The sequence below is a fragment of the Polypterus senegalus genome, chromosome 11 (genome assembly GCF_016835505.1).
Source record: "Polypterus senegalus isolate Bchr_013 chromosome 11, ASM1683550v1, whole genome shotgun sequence".
Classification (NCBI taxonomy): domain Eukaryota; kingdom Metazoa; phylum Chordata; class Cladistia; order Polypteriformes; family Polypteridae; genus Polypterus; species Polypterus senegalus.
Window position 1 is genome coordinate 162,299,886 of NC_053164.1, and position 11,135 is coordinate 162,311,020.

The window sequence follows — 11,135 nt, forward strand, 5'->3', positions numbered from 1 at the left end:
TTTCCGTGAAATGCTTGTAATTTTGTCTGACAGTGATACAGTGGAACCTCGGTTCACGACCATAATCCGTTTTTAAGCACAAATATAGTTAACTATACCATAGAAAGCACAGCGTAATAGTAAACTAAATGTAAAAACATTGACTAACACTAAGAAAACCTTGAACAACAGAGAAAACTAACACTGCAAGAATTTGCGCTATAGCCTTATGACCCGCTCGCTAAAAACTTTTAAAAAGTTTTAAGCACAGGGGAAAAAATGAACATTTGAAAAATCTGTAATTTAATAAACAACCAAGAAAAGTAACATTGCAACAATGCACGTGCGTGCCTGTGTGTGTGTCTCTTAAGCACACGCCTCTCTGTCTGTCTGTCGTGCGCACCTGTGTGTGAATCTCTCTGCACAGGGAATGCACAGGAAGAGACTGAACACGTGCTGTGTGGCCCCGCGCATGCACACTTCACCAGGACACACACACTGGATGCACACAAGGGTTTTATTAAAGAGGATGATATAACACAAACGTCATATCCATATCATTATTGTACATTGTAGTTCAGGACTGTCATCTTGTCACAATCAGAAATGCATAAACAAAATTTTAACAGTGGTAACTTTGCCAAAAAACAGGGCAAAGAAAATACAACCTAACATGTTAAAATCCACAAAATATCAAATTATTTACAATTTATCTAATTGATTTTCAAATGTTATGGTAATTGTATACAGTACATCATAGACATGCATTTCCTGTTCTACATTTGGCTCACACAGTTTTTCTTCTAGCATACAGTATTTGTATTTTCCCTTCAAATTGTGCCCAGTAATATTTTAGTTTGAACTGCAGAGAGGACAGCGGCAATGCACTTAGGACATGTTAGATGTAGTGCAGAATAGTATGCTATAGGATACCCTCAAGAAATGTTGCAGGAAGGTAAGTTGTCAAATGGTCACTGCCAATAGCTAGCATGCAGTTATCTTGGTCCACAATAAGGGCAGCGCTTGACAGTGGTCAGTCTTTGCTGTAGAAAGGCATCAGGATTCTTGGAGGTCTTCAGGACAAAACAAAAACCAACAAAGAAAATAGGCTGAATTTATTTTATCATCTGTAGTCCAATACAGATTTATTATACATTTACTTATTTATAATACTGAATGGGCTAATTTTAACAGAAGCAGTTATACACAGCTTGTAATTGAAATAGCAGAGAAATCACTAAAAATTGAAGATTGTTATATTCTGTTGAACCCTTTTAATCAAACTGATGAATGGACAATGTTGTCCCTATAGCTAACATTAAAAACAACCCTGAAAATTGCTACCAGTCACAGATGGATAGAATTGCAGTAACTGTCTTTATTTTTCCTTTAAACAATGTACAAATGCAAAGTTTTACCTTAAGGCCATGAACTAATGCCTCATGTTTTGTTTCCCAGCTTTTTTGGGGGTAGAGAAAGTGAAGGAAAGATATAGATGGCAGAGCTCTAATCATGGCGATGGCATTTTTCACTAATGGGAAAAAAAAAAAATCTTATTAAATATCTTTTGCATTATGTTCTAATATAACTCAAACATTCTCCTTTTAATTAAAACAACATACAGCAAGTTTTCCATTAAGAATGATTTATAACAAAAATGATGATGGCTGGTATTATTTTTACCTACTAATATGCTAGAACACGAAAGAACAATTGAAATGAACCTTATATAGATCATATTTAAAGTTTTAAGTATTCTTTAAAAATTTCCTTCATTATTTATACCTAATAAAGGATAGTGTCAGTCAGTTTATTATTCTGTTAGGTCTTAAAAAGATGCTAGACAAGACTATTTACAATGGTAATAAATGGCTTTTTAAAAACAATTAATGTGAAACATTTATTTCAGAATAACACAGTACGTATACAACTTTCTAATGCAATGAAGAAAAGGGAACCTGGAATTCACAAATCGACAGTCACTGGCAAAGAGCAGTAATAATATTTTGCATGAAAAGTTCTCAAAGTTTGGTTTACTATAATATAGACTTGGTCTTTATGGACGGCTGGAGAAAAAAAAAAAAAAAAAGAAATCTGCAGGGGTTCCAGGCCACAAGACCACCCAGTCCCTCTGGGCATTCTACCTAACATAAATGAAATAGCCCTCTTTGTAGTTAGGGTTCTCACCGAGTCACTTGATGTTCATGGTCATACAGACTTCTGGCTTTTAATCCATCCATCATTGTTGGAACATCACGGTGCTTTGAGTAGATGGCGGTGGCAAAAGGACAACGGAAAAGGAAACAGAAGAGAGAGTAGGGGTTAGTACAGATTTTAGAGCCACCATGAATAGTCATTATAATGAGTTGGATATACAGAGTATCAGGATTTTAATTACAGTGAAGTTATGAGAAGGCCAAGTAATGGGTTTTCACCAGTTTTTTTTAAACTGCTCCACTGTATTAGCCTGGCGAATTCCTACTGGCAGGCTATTCCAGATGTTAGGTGCATAACAGCAGAAGGCCGCCTCACCACTTCTTTTAAGTTTTGTTCTTGGAATTCTAAGGAGACACACATTTGAGGATCTTATATTCCAAATTGTAATCTCAGGTGTCATACATTCCGATATAGAAAATGGGGCGAGATTATTTAAGGCTTTATAAACCATAACCAGAATTTTAAAGTCAATTCTGAATGACACAGGTAACCAGTGTAGTGACATCAAAACTGGAGAGATGTGCTCAGATTTTCTTTTTCTAGTTAGGATTCTAGCAGTTGCATTCTGCACTAGCTGCAAACGATTTATGTCTTTTTTGGGTAGTCCTGAGAGGAGTACGTTACAGTAATCTAGTCGACTGAAAACAAAATGTTGAAACTAATTTCTCAGTATCTTTCAATGATAAGAGGTCTAGCTTTTGCTATGTTTAAGTGAAAAAATGCTGTCCTAGTGATCCGATTAATATGCGATTTAAAATTTAGATTACAGTCAGATACCCGTAAACCTTTTAATCCTAATGTATCCAGTTTATTTCTAATAGCCTCATTGTAACCATTTTTGCCAATCACTAAGATTTCAGTTTTCTCTTTATTTAACTTGAGAAAGTTACTATTCATCCATTCTGAGATACAAGTCAGACATTGTGTTAGTGAATCAAGAGAATCAGGGTCATCAGGTGCTATTGATAAGTACAGCTGTGTGTCATCAGCATAGCTGTGGTAGCTCACGTTGTGCCCTGAGATAATCTGACCTAACGGAAGCATGTAGATTGAGAAGAGCAGTGGACCCAGGATAGAGCCTTGTGGAACACCATATCGGATATCATGTGTCTTTGAGTTGTAATTACCACAACTAACAAAGAATTTTCTCCCTGCCAGGTAGGATTCAAACCAATTTAAGACACTGCCAGAGAGACCCACCCATTGACTAAGGTGATTTCTAAGAATATGATGATCAATGGTGTCAAATGCGGCACTCAGATCTATTAAGATGAGAACAGATAAATGGCCTCTGTCTGCATTTACCCGCAAATCATTTACTACTTTAACAGTGCAGTGCAGTGCAGTTTCTGTGTTGCGATTTGTTCTAAAACCCAACTGAAATTTATTGAGGTGGTCATTTAACTGCATAATGACTGCCTTCTCCAGAATTTTACTTAAGAAAGGCAGGTTAGAGATGGGTCTAAAATTTTCAAGAGCCGAGGGGTCGAGATTATGTTTCTTAAGTAGGGGTTTAACTACAGCAGTCTTAAGACAGTCTGGGAAGACCCCGTATCTAATGACGAATTTACTATGTCAAACATTATCAATTAGCACGCCGGATATTTCTTTGAAAAATTTGTTGGTATTGGGTCAAGGACGCAGGTGGAGGGTTTTAGTTGAGAAATTATGCAAATCAGGTAAATCTATCCTAGTGAAAGAGTTTAATTTGTTTATAACGGAATGCTGGGGTTTAGGAGGATCCTTAATGTTGGGGAGATATACTATTTTTTTAATATCATTCATTTTTTGATTGAAAAATACAGCAATAGCCTCACAGGTTTTACTGGAAGTACTTAGGAGGCATTCCTTTGAGTTACCTGGGTTTAGCAGGCGATCAATTGTGAGAATAAGACTCTGGGATTACTAGCATTGTTATTTATAATCCTAGAGAAATAGCAGCGCATCTCAAGACGGACAGTGTTATTGTATTCTGTTATTTTAACTTTTAATATTTCATGGTGGATAGTTAGTTTAGTCTTCCTCCATTTACGCTCAGCTCTACGGCATGTTCTCTTTAAATCAGACACTCTTTGGGTCTTCCATGGTATAATAATGCTAGAAGATTTTTAACAGTCTTTTCAGGTGCAACTATGTCAACAGCAGCTCTCACTTTAGTATTAAATCTTTCCACCTTACTATTTACATTATCCTCGCTATTATAGTTGGCACTATAAACAGACTGATTGCTTAGAATGTTTGTAAGTTTTAAAGCTGCTGAGAGTCAAAGAAGCGTTTTTAACAATATGCTTCTCATGAGTGTTTTCTATCATTATTTCTTATATTAAAAAGTAGAAGAAAATGGTCTGATAGACCAATATCAATGATCTGCTTTATATCAACTTTTAGTCCTTTAGTAATCACTAAGTCTAACGTATGACCTGCTTTATGTGTAGGCTGATTAACGAGCTGTCTCAAATCAAAAGAGTCCAGGAGGTTCATAAATTTTTACTGTTTGGTCATGCTGATTTTCTATATGAAAATTAAAGTCGCCAACTATTAAGAGTGTCATAGTTTGTAATTAAAATTGACATTAAGTCAGAGAATTCATCAAAAAAAGACGCGTTGAATTTTGGAGGTCTATACACGAATAATACTAGAACTTGAGAATCTCCATGGATAACAACGGCGAGATACTCAAAGGACTTAAATTTACCAAAACTGACATCTTTACACTTTAACCGGCTCGAGTAAATGTTTGCCAAGCCACCTCCTCTTTTTCCTTGGCGATCTGCACGAATAAAACTGTAATCCGGAGCCGCAGATTAGATTAAAACAGATGCGCCATCTGAGCTAAGCCACGTTTCACTTAGCGCAATAAAATCAATTTTTTTTTATCACTAATAAGATTGTTGATAAAAAACATCATTAAAGTTCTAACATTTAATAGTGCCATATTTAATGTTTTGGAGGGGCAGAGATGAATACTAGTTCCTGTTCCAAATATCAATAACGCACAAGTTATTTTTATTAGATTAAACAAAAAATACACAGAGCAGTGCCATCATCTTTTTTTATAGTTTTAATACATTGTTCATCTAAAGTAGTAATTTTAATAAAAATTATTGGTGTTTATGCCGTATTGCCTAGATTTTCTACATGCATTGAGATTGGTTATTACAGTATTAATGTTGTGCACTTTTACGGAAGATTTTATTAAACGATTATCATGTCCTAGCACAACAGTAGCATTTCGGAAGGGGTTAAGCGCAGAGATAGTCAAGATAAACGGATTACCTTAGATATGTTTTCAGAGAGGACCCAGGTGCCGAAACTGTTCAGATGCAGACCATCTCGCTTGAAGAAACACCGTCTTTCCCAAAAAGAAGTCCCAGTTGTTCATGAATCCAATGTCTTGATTCTTGCAGAAGCTCTGCAGCCAGTTGTTTAATCCTAGCATACGACTATAGTACTCATTTGATCATCTGACGAGAGGTAGTGGACCTGAAATGAAGATCTTTCCCGATGGGGTCCTTTCCTTTGTGTCTTTAATTAATGCTGCGAAGTTAGCCTTGAGGATTTCCGATTGACAGTGCCTTATTTATGCTGGCATACAAAACAATTGCTCCAACTGCCCTGTTCTTGTGCTTCTTGTGGATTGCCAGCGTACGTCTCATCACATCTCGGACACGAGCACCGGGAAGACAAGAAACAAAACGATTTTCGACTAGGGCATGCGATATTGAGGTTTCTAACAATAGAATCACCTACCACTATTACATCACCAGAGGCTGAAGGCGAACTGGGGACACAGAGAGGGTCGAACCAGTTCCGAGTTAAGATGCTCGCCTGTGCCGATGGCGGTGTTCTGGCCTTGAACCCCCACCTACATAGGTGAAATACGCCGAGGTCATCATCGGTGTCACTCCTACGAAGTGCGGGGGTGAAGTTCATTTGAGCAACACAACCCGGGGTTGGATGTTATGCCGATTACAGATGGCGAGGACGGTTTATCCAGTAGCCGAGCCTTCAGATCTCTAAGGTATCTTCGTCTGGACAGGAGTTGTTGAATCTGTTCATCGAGTGCCTGGAGTTCTTCTACTACAACGCGATTCACCTCACTGCCGACCATGTCTGCTTCCGCTTCGTACCCTAGGAAGAGAGAGAGAGATTTACTATCTCTAGTAAGCCTCCCATATAATCTATAAATGACCTTTATGCATTAAATTCATGATCAAGGAGCTGGGTAACTGCAAATTTATTTGGCTTTGGTTTCTTGTAAAGGTCCTGTAGTGTTTTGTAGTGCCCGACCTGTATTTAGTGGCTGTCAACTATTGTGTCAACAGCTGCAAAAACATGTAAATGAATAATCCAATCATTTGTGTTTTCTAAACAGTATGAACTAAGATAGGATATGATCATCTCTATTGTGCACTTACCAGATGGTACACATTCTTTCTCTGCTGTACCTTCTTGGGTACGACTAGAAGGTGACACGTTAACAAGCGTCGCTGAAGCAATAGAATTCCCCGAAGATGCAGTGGAATCGGCCTCGCCTGAATTCTCGACTTCAGCAGCATCAGGCTTGTCAGTGGTGATGCCGAGACATCTCTTTATTTATTTGAGGCATACAGTCCTGTCGCTTCTGACGTGTGCAGATATTCTGTAGCCTTTTCAGGAGTTGTTTAAACACAGGTTCCTGTAATGAGATTACACTCTTTTAAAAAGTGTGCAAGTGAATACAAGTTGTGACTGCTCTGTCTAAATCCCCTATAAAAACTAGTTACACTCACCCATGAATTTTGATCTTCAGCTGCACATAGGTTTGGATAATACATGACTATACATTTTACCATTGAAGAAACCTCATGTTTGGAGGTATATTTGTCTTCCTTTGTTGTTGTCCTCCGTGTATGCACTATGTTGGTCACTGTATTTCTAATTAATCTACAGCGCAGATCCTTTGAAAGAATACAATACCCCTCTTTCCCTATGCGCTGTAGTGTTGTCTGACCTGCTCCAACTCACTGTCGCTATGAAGTATGTATTCAGGGCTTGGTAGTTGAATGATTTTAGAGGGGCTGGCTTCTCTTCAAAGTTTTCTGGAACATTCTTGCTCACTGGATTGAGGGGTAGTTTAAAGACTGGCATTTCTTTTTTTTTTTTGCAAGAGTATTGCATTCAGAAAGAGGAGGGAGATGTGCAGCTGTCTTGTAAGTTATCTTGCTGCACAGTAAACTGTAGCTCCTGTTTATAAAAAAAACCAGGAAAAGGACATTGAAAGTAGTCACCAGTTATCAATAAACTGTTTATGAATTATGAAATTTGATGAAGCCTGACAAATGGAAATATTTACTTTTATTTAACGTAAATGAAATTAGTAATCAAAGACAGCATTGCTCAAATATCTGACCGCTTATATTTTCATTGTTACAATTTTTAGGTAACTAAAAACAAGATAGTAGTCATCATCTTTACCCCCCGATAAAACACAAACAATATGTGCTATTGATATGGAGTATTTTCACATTATGTTGTATTGAACTAAATAAGTGCTACATGAGTACTGTGAAATTCTTACTTCTGTGTGCTAATTAACATGTAACACGCTATTCTCTGGCACCATGATAAAATTTATCAAAACATATGTAAATTAATATAGACTTTGTATAAATGACAAACATACATAAATATGTGTTTACGCAAAGATTCATATGGTGAGGTGAACATGTTGGGGCAACAGCCTTGATGGATGCATGAGCTGTCCTGTGCCCAGGTGTGACATTTCAAACTGCTTTTATTGAATTATGGAAAATTTTAATTGAGAAGGACCAAGCCCAAGTTTCTACTCTTCAAATTTCCACATCTATAAATATATTTATATTGTCATCACTTTCATATCAAACGTCCTCCTTTTCCCTATTATCATTTATATTTCTCCCCTGCTTGATCTCAAATATCATCAGGACATGGTCACTTCTGACATAAAAGTTGCTACATAAGCCTTTAATCTCAACAAAAAGAATATAGCAAAAGGGATAATAACTACAGTACATTGTTCGCTCAACAATATTTCTTTAAAAAATAAATAAGTAATGCTGACCGCTTGATGTACAGCTGGCCATGAGGTTTTCTTTGAAGAAAATATTCAGATCTTCATGGGAAAGAGTCCCTGGAAGATCTTCTGTAACATTTGCAACTTGAAAGCAACAGAGAAGACCAGTAATTCATTCATATTTGGACGTCATCAGCACAAATTGCCGGCAGTCATTTTCAACTCAGGTTTTAGGCTTTAAGTGCTAAATTTACAAATTTTTATAAGTTTAAGTTTCTTGAAAGATGGTACAAGTACAAATTATCATGCCATTTTATAAATGTTTTAGATTTTGTTTCCTTTCTGAACAAGTATATCATACTGAGGTTTTAGGCAAGTAGCGATATCCTACAGAGGTGTATTTACCGTGTTGCCTGATCAAGGACACGATACATACGACTTACTAACTTCATTTGTGAGTGTATAAAATTAGCAGGGCGTTAACATTTCACTCAGACTAGGGCCTTCACCTGTGCCATTAAAGTAATAAAGAGCACTGTCTCACTCAGGCCGACTCTAGAATATATACCTGTATATTTATATGACTCGCTCATGTATGGTATTGATAACGAAGTTAAGGGGGTATGTGCTCCCATTGCAGTTTCAAGTGCAGCGATCTTTTTATATTTGAGCAATGAGCTTTCAATTGTGTATACCACAAAATCGATAATAATTTTAAAATACTGGCCTCTAAATTTTAAAGTTTTTCTTTTTATCTCAAATAGAAGCGACCTGGGTCGTGTTCGCTTTTAGTACCGGTAATAACATGAGGCGCGTGCAATGCAGTTAGAACTTGGCACATTTTTAAAAAATACATTTCAATTTATTTTTAAACAAGCAGAAGTCTGTATCAGAACGTCTTTAACACCTTTTTAAATAAATCACTGTAACAAATAAATCAACATTTATTTCATAATAACTCTCTGTATATATGGAATCTAACAATCATGGCGCTCGATTAAAAAAAAAAAAAAAGTCCGGTGTTCCTGTGCGGCCTCAAACCACTCATTTATGCCTAAAATGGCAAGAGAAGTGCTAAATGTACCAATATGTTCGAATGCAAGAACTGCGTGCGGTGGAAGTTATCATTCAGGCCAGTGTTTGCGGGATAAATTGCAAAGGTGAAAACCGGAAATGAAAAAATAAATACTTATAAAAACCTACATTTATTTTTAAAATTTTATGCAATGGTTACACGAACTAGCTTGCCCCACTACTTTTGTTTTATGTCGTAATGATTATAGGTATCAACGTGGACAGATAGATTCATAAAAACAGAATGCACTGCTGCAACAGTAAATGTCAATTAGAAACTTACCGTTTAATATTTCCAGTGTGACTTCGTCAAGCGCATCTATTGGTTTATATGCGGAAAGCAAAGCAGAATTTTTACCTATCTATGTACCGTTGTTAATAACCTTACGATGAGAACGTTTCGAAATGTAGTGTCTAATGCGCGGGAAAGCTAAGGACGCTTCACAGGGAACGGATTTACGCATGCTCAAAGAAAGGTACGTTCCATTACACCCAAAGAAGGGGTCAAAAACAGCGCTGGATATATTTGAAGAAAAAAAACAAACAAACGTATTTGTTAAAAAAACAATTGGACACTTCAAAGAAACTGTATTTATACCATTAGCTTTTTATAAACTCAACAATGTCATTGACATAAATAATTTTTTTTCCTAAAATAATGGAACGATCCTGTATATTACACTACATAACGACTTCAGTTGCTCAGCACTCGTGCTTTTTGCTGTTTAACACCAAAGATGATTTTGCATTGTTTTATTTGCTGCTCATTTGTGGCTTTCAGTTTAAAACGACTTTTGAACCATATCAACACTACACATTATATTCTTTGATAGAGATGTTTTGTCATTTGAAATTAAAATCCCTAACCTGGATAAATCCACCTGTTTTGTTGATGCTATGAAGCTGGTTAATTTTGATTCCAGTGAGACTATATGAGTGAAAAACAATATATATATTCTTGTGAAGTACTACCATGGGGATATCATTGAACTATATAAAACTTTTAAAGATTCCTAAATTCTTTAACTTTTCTTTTTATGTTAATAAATTCCAGCAACACTGTTTGGATTAAGCCATTTATTTGACACAGTGAAAAAACTCTTGCATCAAACCACCAGACACATTTTTTATACAAGGGTCATTTATTTTAAAATGTGGAAACCATTTCGATTTGAAGTACAATATTACCATTTGAATATAACAAAGTACTACCCTTTGCAGGGAATCCTGCTGTTAAGTCATACTAGTTACAGAGAAAGGCCACTGAATTAGGCAAGTGTTAATCTGAAATGTCATAGTTGTTAACAAAATCAAGGTTGTATTCTAAAACCTTTCTGGAATAAAAAGAATTTAATTTAAATCTTGGGCTTGTGTCTTACTCATTTCTTAAAACAAGACAAACCTAGAAAGTTTTGGTTTTTGAAATAAGAATATATATCCTGCTATGCTCATCGCTGTAGTTGATAACAGGCTTTTCTCTCACAGTTGTGCTTTTTTAAGTCAAAATTGTCTTGGAATTACACTTTTATATCTAAGTCAGACATCTTCATACCAGTTATCTTGAATTGAGCAAAATAATCTTGCAAGTATCATTGCAACATGAGATATTTAATCTCTTGGAGCAAAATATTAGATATATTACCTTAAAATAAGAAATTTTTACTTGTTAAGAAAAATGTTTTGCAGTGTAGGATTAAAATAGTCAAAACACATCAACTGGATGTATATGCATATTTCAGATTTACACTGATAATCCACAACAGCTTTGGCCCATTGAGACATGGGCTCCACAAGTCCTCTAAAGGTGTTCTGTGGTATCTGGCACCAAAAC

The 11,135-nt window shown here is 36.2% G+C and overlaps 1 long non-coding RNA gene across 1 annotated transcript; it reads right to left on the reverse strand.

Annotated features, from left to right (window-relative positions):
• Positions 1–761: 761 nt before the first annotated feature.
• LOC120538534 lies at positions 762–2,207 on the reverse strand. The gene is made up of 3 exons (XR_005635480.1): positions 2,167–2,207; positions 1,398–1,510; positions 762–1,052 (listed from the first exon to the last, which is right to left on the reverse strand). It is a non-coding gene; the product is annotated as an uncharacterized LOC120538534 (long non-coding RNA).
• Between the last annotated feature and the right edge of the window lie 8,928 nt (positions 2,208–11,135).